The sequence below is a fragment of the Arachis stenosperma genome, chromosome 9 (genome assembly GCF_014773155.1).
Source record: "Arachis stenosperma cultivar V10309 chromosome 9, arast.V10309.gnm1.PFL2, whole genome shotgun sequence".
NCBI lineage: Eukaryota > Viridiplantae > Streptophyta > Magnoliopsida > Fabales > Fabaceae > Arachis > Arachis stenosperma.
The window spans coordinates 79,193,052-79,203,519 of NC_080385.1; positions in this window are offsets into that span (position 1 = coordinate 79,193,052).

A 10,468-nucleotide genomic window follows, 5' to 3' on the forward strand; every position below is an offset into this window, starting at 1 on the left:
TTTTTTAGTTTCAAAATTTAAAAATAAAAAGTTTTCGTCTTTTTTTCTTGTCTTTCTAATATTTCTAGACTTTATTTTATTTTTCTATTTTAAATAAAAAATCTAATTTTTAAATTTAAAAATTCAAAGAAATAAATTATTTTGTGTTTTTAAATCCTAACTTTTTTTTCAAGAATATTTTTTTATTCACTGGATAGTGCTATTTTTTCACAAATATAGAATAAATTAGTTCTAAAAATTTAAACTTTTTTAATTTTTGTTCATTGGATATTTTTTAAAATCTTTACTTTTCAACTTTTCGGTAGAAAGTTTATTTTTTTAGTTTCAAAATTTAAAAATAAAAAATTTTCATCTTTTTTTCTTGTTTTCCTAATATTTCTGGATATTATTTAATTTTTCTATTTTAAATAAAAAAATTAAATTTTAAATAAGAATAATTCAAAGAAATAAATAATTTTGTCTTTTGAAATCCTAATTTTTTCTTCAAGAATATTTTTTATTCGCCGGATAGTGCTATTTTTTCGCAAATATAGAATAAATTAGTTCTAAAAACTTAAACTTTTTTAAATTTTGTTGATTGGATATTTTTGAAAATCTTTACTTTTCAACTTTTTGGTAAAAAGAGTATTTTTTTAGTTTCAAAATTTAAAAATAAAAGTTTTCATATTTTTTTTCTTGTCTTCCTAATATTTCTGGACTTTATTTTATTTTTCTATTTTTAATAAAAAATTTAATTTTCAAATTTAAAAATTCAAAAAAATAAAAAATTTTGTCTTTTGAAATCATAAATTTTTTTTTTCAAGAATATTTTTTCATTCACCGAATAGTGCTATTTTTTCACAAATATAGAATAAATTAAATTTAATCATTTTAAATTTTTTTATTGGATATTTTTGAAAATCTTTATTTTTCAAATTTTCGATAGAAAGTTTATTTTTTTAGTTTCAAAATTTAAAAATAAAAAATTTTCATCTTTTTTTCTTGTCTTCCTAATATTTCCGGACGTTATTTAATTTTTCTATTTTAAATAAAATATTTAATATTTAAATATAAATAATTCAAAGAAATAAATAATTTTGTCTTTTGAAATCCTAATTTTTTTTCAAGAATATTTTTTGTTCGCCGGATAGTGCTATTTTTTCGCAAATATAAAATAAATTAGCTCTAAAAACATAAACTTTTTTAATTTTTATTGATTGGATATTTTTGAAAATCTTGACTTTTCAACTTTTTGGTAAAAAGAGTATTTTTTTAGTTTCAAAATTTAAAAATAAAAAGTTTTCGTCTTTTTTTCTTGTCTTTCTAACATTTCTAGACTTTATTTTATTTTTCTATTTTAAATAAAAAATCTAATTTTTAAATATAAATAATTCAAAGAAATAAATAATTTTATCTTTTGAAATCCTAATTTTTTTTCTAGAATATTTTTTTATTCACCGGATATTGCTATTTTTTACAAATATAGAATAATTAGTTCTAAAACTTAAACTTTTTAATTTTTATTGATTGGATATTTTTGAAAATCTGACTTTTCAACTTTTGGTAAAAAGATTATTTTTTAGTTTCAAAATTTAAAAATAAAAAGTTTTCGTCTTTTTTTCTTGCCTTTCTAATATTTCTAGACTTTATTTTTCTATTTAAATAAAAAATCTAATTTTTAAATATAAATAATTCAAAGAAACAAATAATTTTGTCTTTTGAAATCCTAATTTTTTTTTCAAGAATATTTTTTTATTCACCGGATGGTGCTATTTTTTCACAAATATAGAATAAATTAGTTCTAGAAACTTAAACTTTTTTAAATTTTGTTGATTGGATATTTTTGAAAATCTTTACTTTTCAACTTTTTGGTAAAAAGATTATTTTTTTAGTTTCAAAATTTAAAAATAAAAAGTTTTCGTCTTTTTTTCTTGTCTTCCTAATATTTCTGGACTTTATTTTATTTTTCTATTTTTAATGAAAAATTTAATTTTCAAATTTAAAAATTCAAAAAATAAAAAATTTTGTCTTTTGAAATCCTAAAATTTTTTTTCAAGAATATTTTTTCATTCACCGAATAGTGCTATTTTTTGACAAATATAGAATAAATTAAATTTAATCTTTTTAAATTTTTTTTTATTGGATATTTTTGAAAATCTTTATTTTTCAAATTTTCGGTAGAAAGTTTATTTTTTTAGTTTCAAAATTTAAAAATAAAAAATTTTCATCTTTTTTTCTTGTCTTCCTAATATTTCTGGACTTTATTTAATTTTTCTATTTTAAATAAAAATTTAATTTTTAAATATAAATAATTCAAAGAAATAAATAATTTTGTCTTTTGAAATCCTAATTTTTTTCAAGAATTTTTTATTCGCCGGATAGTTCTATTTTTTGCAAATATAGAATAAATTAGTTCTAAAAACTTAAACTTTTTTAATTTTTGTTGATTGGATATTTTTGAAAATCTTGACTTTTCAACTTTTTGGTAAAAAGAGTATTTTTTTAGTTTCAAAATTTACAAATAAAAAGTTTTCGTCTTTTTTTCTTGTCTTTCTAATATTTCTAGACTTTATTTTATTTTCCTATTTTAAATAAAAAATCTAATTTTTAAATATAAATAATTCAAAGAAATAAATAATTTTATCTTTTGAAATCCTAATTTTTTTTCTAGAATATTTTTTATTCGCCGGATAGTGCTATTCTTTACAAATATAGAATAAATTAGTTCTAAAAACTTAAACTTTTTTAATTTTTATTGATTGGATATTTTAGAAAATTTTGACTTTTCAAGTTTTTGGTAAAAAGATTATTTTTTTAGTTTCAAAATTTAAAAATAAAAAGTTTTCGTCTTTTTTTCTTGTCTTTCTAATATTTCTAGACTTTATTTTATTTTTCTATTTTAAATAAAAAATCTAATTTTTAAATATAAATAATTCAAAGAAATAAATAATTTTGTCTTTTGAAATCCTAATTTTTTTTCAAGAATATTTTTTTATTCACCGGATGGTGCTATTTTTTCACAAATATAGAATAAATTAGTTCTAGAAACTTAAACTTTTCTAAATTTTGTTGATTGGATATTTTTGAAAATCTTTACTTTTCAACTTTTTGGTAAAAAGATTATTTTTTTAGTTTCAAAATTTAAAAATAAAAACTTTTCGTCTTTTTTTCTTGCCTTTCTAATATTTCTAGACTTTATTTTATTTTTCTATTTTAAATAAAAAATCTAATTTTTAAATATAAATAATTCAAAGAAACAAATAATTTTGTCTTTTTGAAATCCTAAATTTTTTTTTCAAGAATATTTTTTCATTCACCGAATAGTGCTATTTTTTCACAAATATAGAATAAATTAAATTTAATCTTTTTAAATTTTTTTTAATTGGATATTTTTGAAAATCTTTATTTTTCAAATTTTCGATAGAAAGTTTATTTTTTTAGCAAAATTTAAAAATAAAAAATTTTCATCTTTTTTTCTTGTCTTCCTAATATTTCCGGACGTTATTTAATTTTTCTATTTTAAATAAAATATTTAATTTTTAAATATAAATAATTCAAAGAAATAAATAATTTTGTCTTTTGAAATCCTAATTTTTTTTCAAGAATATTTTTTATTCGCCGGATAGTGCTATTTTTTCGCAAATATAGAATAAATTAGTTCTAAAAACTTAAACTTTTTTTAATTTTTGTTGATTGGATATTTTTGAAAATCTTGACTTTTCAACTTTTTGGTAAAAAGAGTATTTTTTTAGTTTCAAAATTTAAAAATAAAAAGTTTTCGTCTTTTTTCTTGTCTTTCTAATATTTCTAGACTTTATTTTATTTCCTATTTTAAATAAAAAAATCTAATTTTTAAATATAAATAATTCAAAAAATAAAAAATTTTGTCATTTGAAATCCTAAATATTTTTTCAAGAATATTTTTCTATTCACCTGATGGTGCTATTTTTCACAAATATAGAATAAATTAGTTCTAAAAACTTAAACTTTTTTAAATTTTGTTGATTGGATATTTTTGAAAATTTATTTTTCAACTTTTTGGTAAAAAGATTATTTTTTAGTTTCAAAATTTAAAAATAAAAACTTTTCGTCTTTTTTTCTTGCCTTTCTAATATTTCTAGACTTTATTTTATTTTTCTATTTTAATAAAAAATCTAATTTTTAAATATAAATAATTCAAAGAAATAAGTAATTTTGTCTTTTGAAATCCTAAATTTTTTTTCAAGAATATTTTTTTTATTCACCGAATAGTGCTATTTTTTCACAAATATAGAATAAATTAAATTTAATCTTTTTAAATTTTTTTAATTGGATATTTTTGAAAATCTTTATTTTTCAATTTTCGATAGAAAGTTTATTTTTTAGCAAAATTTAAAATAAAAAAATTTTCATCTTTTTTTCTGTCTTCCTAATATTTCCGGACGTTATTTAATTTTTCTATTTTAAATAAAATATTTAATTTTTAAATATAAATAATTCAAAGAAATAAATAATTTTGTCTTTTGAAATCCTAATTTTTTTTCAAGAATATTTTTTATTCGCCGGATAGTGCTATTTTTTCGCAAATATAGAATAAATTAGTTCTAAAAACTTAAACTTTTTTTAATTTTTGTTGATTGGATATTTTTGAAAATCTTGACTTTTCAACTTTTTGGTAAAAAGAGTATTTTTTTAGTTTCAAAATTTAAAAATAAAAAGTTTTCGTCTTTTTTTCTTGTCTTTCTAATATTTCTAGACTTTATTTTATTTTCCTATTTTAAATAAAAAATCTAATTTTTAAATATAAATAATTCAAAAAAATAAATAATTTTGTCATTTGAAATCCTAATTTTTTTTTCAAGAATATTTTTCTATTCACCTGATGGTGCTATTTTTTCACAAATATAGAATAAATTAGTTCTAAAAACTTAAACTTTTTTAAATTTTGTTGATTGGATATTTTTGAAAATCTTTATTTTTCAACTTTTTGGTAAAAAGATTATTTTTTTAGTTTCAAAATTTAAAAATAAAAAGTTTTCATCTTTTTTCTTGTCTTCCTAATATTTCTGGACTTTATTTTATTTTTCTATTTTAAATGAAAAATTTAATTTTTAAATTTAAAATTTAAAAAAATAAAAAATTTTGTCTTTTGAAATCCTAATTTTTTTTTTCAAGAATATTTTTTCATTCACTGAATAGTGCTATTTTTTCACAAATATAGAATAAATTAAATTTAATCTTTTTAAATTTTTTTTATTGGATATTTTTGAAAATCTTTATTTTTCAAATTTTCGGTAGAAAGTTTATTTTTTTTAGTTTCAAAATTTAAAAATAAAAAATTTTCATTTGTTTTTCTTGTCTTCCTAATATTTCCGGACGTTATTTAATTTTTCTATTTTAAATAAAATATTTAATTTTTAAATATAAATAATTCAAAGAAATAAACAATTTTGTCTTTTGAAATCCTAATTTTTTTTTCAAGAATATTTTTTATTCGCCGGATAGTGCTATTTTTTTGCAAATATAGAATAAATTAGTTCTAAAAACTTAAACTTTTTTAATTTTTGTTGATTGGATATTTTTGAAAATCTTGACTTTTCAACTTTTTGGTAAAAAGAGTATTTTTTTAGTTTCAAAATTTAAAAATAAAAAGTTTTCGTCTTTTTTTCTTGTCTTTCTAATATTTCTAGACTTTATTTTATTTTCCTATTTTAAATAAAAAATCTATTTTTTAAATATAAATAATGCAAAGAAATAAATAATTTTGTCTTTTGAAATCCTAATTTTTTTTCAAGAATATTTTTTTATTCACCGGATGGTGCTATTTTTTCACAAATATAGAATAAATTACTTCTAAAAACTTAAACTTTTTTAAATTTTGTTGATTGGATATTTTTGAAAATCTTTACTTTTCAGCTATTTGGTTAAAAGATTATTTTTTTAGTTTCAAAATTTAAAAAATAAAAAGTTTTTGTTTTTTTTTTCTTGTCTTCCTAATATTTTTGGACTTTATTTTTCCATTTTTAATAAAAAATTTAATTTTCAAATTTAAAAATTCAAAAAAATAAAAAATTTTGTCTTTTGAAATCCTAAATTTTTTTTTCAAAAATATTTTTTCATTCACCGAATAGTGCTATTTTTTCACAAATATAGAATAAATTAAATTTAATCTTTTTAAAAAATTTTTTATTGGATATTTTTGAAAATCTTTATTTTTCAAATTTTCGGTAGAAAGTTTATTTTTTTAGTTTCAAAATTTAAAAATAAAAAATTTTCATCTTTTTTTCTTGTCTTCCTAATATTTCCGGACGTTATTTAATTTTTCTATTTTAAATAAAATATTTAATTTTTAAATATAAATAATTCAAAGAAATAAATAATTTTGTCTTTTGAAATCCTAATTTTTTTTCTAGAATATTTTTTGTTCGCCGGATAGTGCTATTTTTTCGCAAATATAGAATAAATTAGCTCTAAAAACATAAACTTTTTTAATTTTTATTGATTGGATATTTTTGAAAATCTTGACTTTTCAACTTTTTGGTAAAAAGAGTATTTTTTTAATTTCAAAATTTAAAAATAAAAAGTTTTCGTCTTTTTTTCTTGTCTTTCTAATATTTCTAGACTTTATTTTATTTTCCTATTCTAAATAAAAAATCTAATTTTTAAATATAAATAATTCAAAGAAATAAATAATTTTGTGTTTTGAAATCCTAATTTTTTTTCAAGAATATTTTTTTATTCACCGGATGGTGCTATTTTTTCACAAATATAGAACAAATTAGTTTTAAAAATTTAAACTTTTTTAATTTTTGTTGATTGGATATCTTTGAAAATCTTTATTTTTCAAATTTTTGGTAAAAAGATTATTTTTTATGTTTCAAAATTTAAAAATAAAAACTTTTCATCTTTTTTTTCTTGTCTTCCTAATATTTCTGGACTTTATTTTATTTTTCTATTTTAAATAAAAAATTTAATTTTTAAATTTAAAAATTCAAAAAAATAAAAAATTTTGTCTTTTGAAATCCTAAATTTTTTTTCAAGAATATTTTTTTATTCACCGAATAGTGCTATTTTTCACAAATATAGAATAAATTAAATTTAATCTTTTTAAATTTTGTTTATCGGATATTTTTGAAAATCTTTATTTTTCAAATTTTCGGTAGAAAGTTTATTTTTTTAATTTCAAAATTTAAAAATAAAAAATTTTCATCTTTTTTCTTGTCTTCTTAATATTTCCGGACGTTATTTAATTTTTCTATTTTAAATAAAATATTTAATTTTTAAATATAAATAATTCAAAGAAATAAATAATTTTGTCTTTTGAAATCCTAATTTTTTTTCAAGAATATTTTTTATTCGCCGGATAGTGCTATTTTTTCGCAAATATAGAATAAATTAGTTCTAAAAACTTAAACTTTTTTAATTTTTGTTGATTGGATATTTTTGAAAATCTTTATTTTTCAACTTTTGGTAAAAAGATTGTTTTTTTAGTTTCAAAATTTAAAAATAAAAAGTTTTCATCTTTTTTTCTTGTCTTTCTAATATTTCTAGACTTTATTTTATTTTTCTATTTTAAATAAAAAATCTAATTTTTAAATATAAATAATTCAAAGAAATAAATAATTTTGTCTTTTGAAATCCTAATTTTTTTTTCAAGAATATTTTTTATTCGCTGGATAGTGCTATTTTTTTCACAAACATTGAATAAATTAGTTCTAAAAACTTAAACTTTTTAATTTTTGTTGATTGGATATTTTTGAAAATCTTGACTTTTCAACTTTTTGGTAAAAAGATTATTTTTTAGTTTCAAAATTTAAAAATAAAAAGTTTTCGTCTTTTTTTCTTGTCTTTCTAATATTTCTAGACTTTATTTTATTTTTCTATTTTAAATAAAAAATCTAATTTTTAAATTTAAAAATTCAAAGAAATAAATAATTTTGTCTTTTGAAATTCTAATTTTTTTTCAAGAATATTTTTTTATTCACCGGATAGTGCTATTTTTTCACAAATATAGAATAAATTAGTTCTAAAAATTTAAACTTTTTAATTTTTGTTGATTGGATATTTTGAAAATCTTGACTTTTCAACTTTTTGGTAAAAAGAGTATTTTTTAGTTTCAAAATTTAAAAATAAAAAGTTTTCGTCTTTTTTTCTTGTCTTTCTAATATTTCTAGACTTTATTTTATTTTTCTATTTTAAATAAAAATTTAATTTTTAAATATAAATAATTCAAAGAAATAAATAATTTGTCTTTGAAATTCTAATTTTTTTTCAAGAATATTTTTTTATTCACCGGATGGTGCTATTTTTTCACAAATATAGAATAAATTAGTTCTAAAACTTAAACTATTTTAAATTTTGTTGATTGGATATTTTTGAAAATCTTTATTTTTCAACTTTTTGGTAAAAAGATTATTTTTTTAGTTTCAAAATTTAAAAATAAAAAGTTTTCATCTTTTTTTTCTGTCTTCCTAATATTTATGGACTTTATTTTATTTTTCTATTTTTAATAAAAACTTTAATTTTCAAATTTAAAAATTTAAAAAAATAAAAAAATTTGTCTTTTGAAATCCTAAATTTTTTTTTCAAGAATATTTTTTCATTCACCAAATAGTGCTATTTTTTCAAAATATAGAATAAATTAATTTTAAAAATTTAATCTTTTTAAATTTTTGTGGATTGGATATTTCTGAAAATCTTTTTTTTTCAAATTTTTGGTAGAAAGTTTATTTTTTTAGTTTCAAAATTTAAAAATAAAAAATTTTTCATTTTTTTCTTGTCTTCCTAATATTTCTGGACATTATTTAATTTTTCTATTTTAAATAAAAAATTTAAATTTTAAATTTAAAAATTTGAAGAAATAAAAAATTTTGTCTTTTGAAATCCTAAATTTTTTTTCAAGAATATTTTTTTATTGACCAGATAGTGCCATTTTTTCACAAATATAAAATAAATTAGTTCTGAAAATTTAAACTTTCTTAATTTTTTTGATTGGATATTTTTGAAAATATTTATTTTTCAACGTTTTGGTAAAAAGATTTTTTTTAATTCAAAATTTAAAAATAAAAAGTTTTCATCTTTTTTTCTTGTCTTCCTAATATTTCTGGACTTTATTTTATTTTTCTATTTTAAATAAAAATTTAATTTTAAATTTTTTTATTCACCGGATAGTGCTATTTTTTCACAAATATAGAATAAATTTGTTTTAAAAATTTAATCTTTTTAAATTTTTGTTAATTGGATATTTCTGAAAATCTTTATTTTTCAACTTTTTTGTAAAAAGATTATTTTTTTAGTTTCAAAATTTAGAAATAAAATTTTTTTTATCTTTTTTCTTGTCTTCCTAAAATTTCAAGACTGTATTTTATTTATATATTTTAAATAAAAAATCTAATTTTTAAATTTAAAAATTCAAAGAAATAAATTATTTTGTCTTTTGAAATCCTAAATTTTTTCAAGAATATTTTTTTATTCACTGGATAGTGCTATTTTTTCACAAATATAGAATAAATTTGTTTTAAAAATTTAAACTTTTTAAATTTTTGTTGATTGGATATTTTTGAAAATCTTTATTTTTCAACTTTTTGGTAAAAAGATTATTTTTTTAGTTTCAAAATTTAAAAATAAAAAGTTTTCACCTTTTTTTTTCTTGCCTTCTTAATATTTTTGGACATTATTTTATTTTTGCATTTTAAATAAAAAATTTAATTTTTAAATTTAAAAATTCAAAAAAATAAAAAATTTTGTCTTTTGAAATCCTAAATTTTTTTTAAAGAATATTTTTTTATTTTTTATTCACCGGATAGTTCTATTTTTTCACAAATATAGAATAAGTTTGTTTTAAAAATTTAAACTTTTTAAATTTTTGTTGATTGGATATTTTTGAAAATCTTTATTTTTCAACTTTTTGGTAAAAAGATTATTTTTTTAGTTTCAATATTTAAAAATAAAAAGTTTTCAACTTTTTTTCTTGTCTTCGTAATATTTCTTGACTTTATTTTATTTTTCTATTTTAAATAAAAAATTTAATTTTTAAATTTAAAAATTCAAAAAAATAAAAAATTTTGTCTTTTGAAATCCTAAATTTTTTTTCAAGAATATTTTTTATTTTTTTTATTCACCGGATAGTGAACTCCGCCTATGTTACACTTGCGGTACATAGCCGGTCCCAAGCCCGGATAAAGGAGGAGGGTTGTGTTAGGTCTTTGGCAACCAACATAAAAATATAGCCGAACCCCATGACATGAATCAAATACATTATTGCGCTAAAGCTAGATCGTTGCCTGGAAGCAACGCGCCGTATGGCTCGAGTACGGTGTCAAAGCAAGAGCCGCTGTATCGGTGCCCGGATGTAGTGTTAAATGAGCAAGGGTTTTCGCGTTTTCGTGAACGGACGAGGGTAAATAAGCTAGTTCACAAAATAAAAGGTAAAGGTCGAAGCGATAGAAGGTTGAGATTTGGGACATGGAACATAGGCACTCTAACAGGAAAGTCCATGGAGGTGGTGGAC